This window comes from Hibiscus syriacus, unplaced genomic scaffold (genome assembly GCF_006381635.1).
Source record: "Hibiscus syriacus cultivar Baekdansim isolate YM2019G1 unplaced genomic scaffold, ASM638163v2 tig00112444_pilon, whole genome shotgun sequence".
NCBI classification, from domain to species: Eukaryota; Viridiplantae; Streptophyta; class Magnoliopsida; order Malvales; family Malvaceae; genus Hibiscus; species Hibiscus syriacus.
In genome coordinates, this window is record NW_024063333.1 from 118,619 (window position 1) to 124,618 (window position 6,000).

The 6,000-nt window shown below is 32.5% G+C and overlaps 1 non-coding gene across 1 annotated transcript; it reads right to left on the bottom strand.

The window, feature by feature from the left end:
- Window positions 1-5,506: 5,506 nt before the first annotated feature.
- On the bottom strand, window positions 5,507-5,588 carry TRNAS-AGA. The gene has a single exon. It is a non-coding gene; the product is annotated as a tRNA-Ser (tRNA).
- Between the last annotated feature and the right edge of the window lie 412 nt (window positions 5,589-6,000).

Below are 6,000 nucleotides of genomic sequence, written 5' to 3' on the forward strand. Positions count from 1 at the left end.
TTTTCAAATAAATTTCGATTCGATTAACGGTCAAATAATTTCGGTTCGATTAATGTTTAAAGAAAAAAATCGATTGATTTGGTTTGGTTAATAATTTTCAAATAAATTTCAGTTCAATTAACGGTTAAAGAAAATAATTTATTTTATTCGGTTAATTCGGTTAATAATTTTCAAATAAATTTGTGTTTGATTAACGGTCAAATAATTTTGGTTCGATTAATGGTTAAAGAAAAAATTCGGTTAATAATTTTCAAATAAATTTTGGTTCGATTAACGGTCAAATAATTTTGATTCGATTAATTTTAAAGAAAAAATTCGGTTAATTTGGTTCGGTTAATAATTTTCAAATAAATTTCGGTTCGATTAACGGTCAAATAATTTTGGTTCGATTAATGTTAAAGAAAAAATTTGGTTAATTTAGTTCGATTAATATTTTAAAATAAATTTCGGTTCGATTAACGGTTAAATAAAAAATATTTAAACAAATAATTTGTTTAATTTTTTTATCATTAACAAACTTTTACAAGTCAAATACAAAATGATATAAGGTAAAACCATTGGGAGCTTTGACCCAACGGTTTGGGCGCTTGGTTACTCTCCCCCTTAGACACAGGTTTGAAACTCCTTGCTGCATTGTCGTGTTCTTCTATTTTCTATTTCAATTGGGTGGTGATACGTGTCATGTTCTAATTGGATAGTTAAATTTATGTAATTGAATTAAAATGGTGACTAAATTGATAGAATATGTAAATATTAAGGACCAATTATATAATTATGCCAACTTTATTAACGGACACGTCACAAAGTCTGTTAAAATTAACGGTACGGTGGTCTGATTGAATCAATTAAAAAGTTTGGTAGTCGAATTGAGACAAAAATTAATTCGGTGGTAAAATTGATTAATAATCATAGTTTGGTGGTCTCTCGTGTAGTTTATCCAAAAAATTAAAGGTTGCATTAAAAATAAATAAATATTACAATACTCAAGAAGTTACGGTTCGAGTGGTTTAAGTGTGATTATTTTTTAGGACAAATTATGTATTTAGTATTTAAACTATTAGTTTTTATCTATTTTAGTATCTAAACTTTTAATTTTTTTAAATTATATATAATGTTTAGTTTTCATTTTATTTTAGTACCATCCTTTAAAAATTTAACACGTTTAGTACCTAAACTATCAGTTTTCGTCCATTTTAGTTCCTAAATTTTTTAAAAAAAAATTCAAAACTTAACTTTAAATTTTTAACAAGGTGCTCAAACGAAACAAAAAACTAAAGTTTTTAACGGCGGATAATAAAATGAAACAAAAACTAAACTTTAGATATAATTTTAAAAAAATTAAAAGTTCAAGTACTAATAAACTAAACTTGATAGTTTAGATACTACATGCGTAATTTATCTTAGTTTTTATTTAGAAATTCTTTTAGTAGTCTTGATTAATTATAAAGAAAAATCGAATTTTTTTAAACTTTAATAATTAATAAAGAATATTATTTTGCATGATTTGAGCATCAATGATGTTTTTAATTATACACAAACATATTTTTAGGTATCTAACGTGCTATGGTACTTTTTTTTTGGATTGAAGTAGCTGGTGATTCCAGCTTATACGATGCATGTTTAATTTTGTAAGAGGGATACATATGCTAATATGCTCGTATAATTTTTTAATGTTTTTCGTTCCTTTCACTGATAGTTTAATGAATGGGGGGAAATAGTGAGGGCATTGAACTCGATCTTCCAACAATGGCAAATACAAGCGGTGGATTCATGGAACATCAGTGGAGAGCCATGCAGTGGAACTGCCATCACCGAAAGCTTTTCTGTGTTCGAGGATCCTGCTAACAACCCTTCCATCAGATGTGATTGTTCTTTCAACAATCGAACCCTTTGTCACATTACTAGCTTGCATGTTTCTTGCTCTCTAAGCCATTACAGTATAACAGATTTAAAAGTGTAGACACCCACTTTTGCATGGGTTCTCATTTTATTAATTATTTATTATTATTATTATTATTTAATATATATTTACATTTATTTTGCATGCCCTACCCTGAGCCCAAGTTACAAATCAAGCCCAACATACCTTGCAAAACCTAAAACTCATATTACAACCCGGTTCAGGCCCAGTGTGCAACCCAACCCAAAGAGGGATCCGACCCGGTCCAGACTCAGTTTTTGTTGCTGCCATACCCCATACTAGGGGTGTGCAAATCCGGGTACCTGATTTCCGGGTACCCGGAACTTCCGGGTCGACGATTTTTCGGCCCGTGTCCCGACCCGGATGTTACGGGTACCCGGTAATCGGGTACCCGATACCCGGTTTTTAATTTTTTATTTTCAAATTATTAATTTAAAAAAATATACACAAATTTAAATGTTCGAAACTTCGAATTACATACTCTAATATCCGAACATAAAATTTAAAAGTTCGAAATATAAAATATAATAATCCATAATATAAATAATTCATTATATTTTATATAATTATATATAAAATATAAAAAAATAAAAACTAACCGGGTACTCGGGTAACCGGGTACCCGGAAAAACTAGATTTTGTGACCCGGGCCCGACCCGGGAAATGTCGGCCGGTACCCGACCTGACCGGGTAATTTTTTTTAGAGAATTACCCGATTTTTTTAGATTCGGGTCGACGGGTCGGGTCAACTGGGTCGGGTAATTTTGCACACCCCTACCCCATACCCCGCTGCTCCAACACGTCCACTAACTGCCTGCAACAGCCATCCCGTGACCATGCTGCAGTCATCCCAAGCTTACCCTGTCACCAACAACAAACCTCACCAAACATTCAAGCAGCTCCAACATATATCAATAACAATCAATCCAAAAAAAAGGGAGAAGCCGAAAAAGAAAAAAAAGGGGCTCTGAGTTTTACTGAAAAACATTCTCGAAAAAAAGAATCAATCTTCTAGAAAATAGAACTATGAATCGAACAAAACATAGTGTAACATTTCGAAAGGAAAAGAAATAAAAAAAAGTTTAAACAAATTTCTTTTTTTTATATTTTTTCCTATTTCGAAACAAAGAAAAAAAGGGAGAGAATGGATTCTTACCCATTCAGTCAGCGACGCTCACGGCGTATGAGGGCTCGGTTTGTGGATCGACCATTGAGAAGGAAGATAAGACAATGTAGAACGACATATCTAAAAATGGCTACGATTCAACGGCTGACGGAGACAGATCAGAGAGAGAAAGTCGAATGGTTTTGACTAGATTTGTGAACCTTGAGCCTATACTCGCGAAACCGACCCCAGATCGGAGACGGGGTGGCTGAGACGGACCTCCAGATGTAATTTGGTGGCCATCGACGGTGGTGGACGACACGACGATCGGCGACAGACGTCATGGCAGTCGACGGATGTAACCCACTGACAACCCGCCGATTTTCTAGAGAGAGCGGAGACCATCTCTCTCTAAAATCTATTTTAAGTGGAAATTTCACTTAGGTCCCCCTAAGTTTAGCTTTTTTTTGCAAAATGGTCACCCACATGGACTATTTTTGTAGTTTACATATTTTTGATGCATGTTATATATTTTTGGTTTAATTTTTGTTTGGTCCCTGTACTTTTAGGTGTGTTTTGCATTATGGTCATGTGTAGTGACTATTTAAATTATTTTTAATACTTAGGGACTGATTTAGTGATTTTCCTTTTTTTACTTCTCAACGCTAACATTTTGATTTATTTTCTTCTAGGCCCCTCTACTTTATGTCGTATTTTACATTTTAGTCCATGAATCCCTATGTTTTATTATTTTTATTTTTAGCACTTTAGTTTTATTACTTTCAATTTAGTCAATAATATGTTATATTTCATGTTTTACTTATTTTTGATTTTGGCACTTTGCTTTCTGTTATTTTATTTTAGTCACTGAGCTTGCTGATGGTATATTTACGTTTCTTGCCTGTAATTTTTTAATATTTATGTTTCAGTCTTATTTATTTACTCCTTCACTTGTATGGTATTTTTAATATGGATGGTTAGTTTAGAAAGTTTGCACGTTGGTCCCTTATCTATTTGCACATTGGTATTATTGCTTACACCTTATTTTTTTTTATATATCATCTTGTTTTCTAAAATATGTAAATGAAAAATTTCATTGTGAGGGAAATCTACGAATATATCTCCCAACTACAAGGAAAGGCGTCTCTCGAGGATTTTTCGCATGATTGTTTGTTTTGTATTCAATAATTTTGTTGTACGTTTATTTATTTTATTATTTTTCACCTTTTTTCACTTTTATTTTATTTTATCTTTGCGAAAAATTGTGAAGTAACGTCTTTTGTGAGGGGAATCTATGAAAAAATCTCCTAACTATAAAGGAAGTGTATTTTCAAGGATTGTTCGTACAAAATGACACATTTGCTCTTATAAAAATAATTATAATATTTTTATTCTATAAAAATATTTTTTGGGCTATTTAATCTTTTGATCCATTGCATTCCTTATTTTAAGTTGTTTTTAATTGATACTTATATAAATAAATTTGAATAAATAGAAGGATCATAATTTAAATATATTTTCGAAGTTTGTAATTCCCAATATTTAAACAACATATAATCGTTTAGGTACCAAAATGTTGGTGTTGTGGAGGTGCTCACCCTTCCCCACACGTAATCAACTCTCGAACTCTTAAAAATGAATCTTTGGTAAAACACATACCATTTTTTGTCGTTTAAGGTTTCCAACCTACCTAACTTAAAGGTTGGTGGCAACTCTAAATCAAATTGTTTTCAAAATTGAGAATATTGATTTTGGTTTCCCTCACTTGATTGGTTCCTTCATGAGTGATTTGGAGCTTGTCCCAATTCTCCTTGGCATTGGAACAAGAGGAGACTCTTCCATATTCATCTGGGCCTAATGCACAAAAGAGAATGTGCATAGCCTTAGCATTGAGTTGGAACTTCTTCTTCCTGCATTACTCTAATCATCCATCTCACCGGTTGAAAAGAAGTATTCTCTCATGATAGAGTTCCAAGCTCCTAGATAGTTGGCTTAAATGAAGAGTGTCATCCTATTCTTTTAATAGGCATTGTTTGCTCCATTGAAATAAGGTGACTTGTTGACTGGTTGAGAGTTTTCAATGTAGTAAGAGCCGAAGATCAAAGTCATTTTAGGGTTTGTAACACCCCAATTTAGGGGCTACATTTTCAATGTGAGGAACTGTATTATTAGCAACATTGTTGGAAGAAGAAACCATTGTAGTTGGTTCATTGAATGATATTGTTTTTGAAGTAGAAATTTCAACAACGTTCAATAAAAAATCATCATGATCAAGAATGGAGAAAACATAACCCAGTTTTTTTTCCTTTTTGGTGTAGCACCTGCATTAATTAACTAGAAGTTGCACGTCGGTGAAGGCCAGGGTCAGCCGCCAAAATAGAAAACACGCTTCCAAATGAGCATTTAAGGATTAATAACTAAAGAGAAATATAAGAAAACAGTTTTGGAGGAAAGCACAAGACATGAGAAAGATTCATGAACGTGGACGGCAGGATTCGAACCTGCGCGGGCAGAGCCCACATGATTTCTAGTCATGCCCGATAACCACTCCGGCACGTCCACATTACTTGATAAGTAGTGGATTAAGCTTTATCACAACTTTAAGTAAGCATAGATTAAGACTAGGTAAGCACTAGATTTTCTCATTCACTCACATTGGTATATACAAGTTAGCAGGGCCGGCTCTCGCCAGAGACAAAAGGGGCACCCGCCCAGGATCTATAATTTTAATTTATATTAATTTATTATATTTTAATAAATTAAATTAAAAATAGGGTCTATAAATGTTAATATATTATTTTCTTAATTAATGCAAGAGAGCCCATAAACTTATTTCTTATTGATTTATTGTTCTCATCATAACGTTAAAACCTATATTAATATACTAAATTAAAAGCAGGGCTCATAAATATTAATAAACTAAATTAGAAGCAGGGCTTATAAACTTATTTCTTATTGACTTATTGTTCTCATC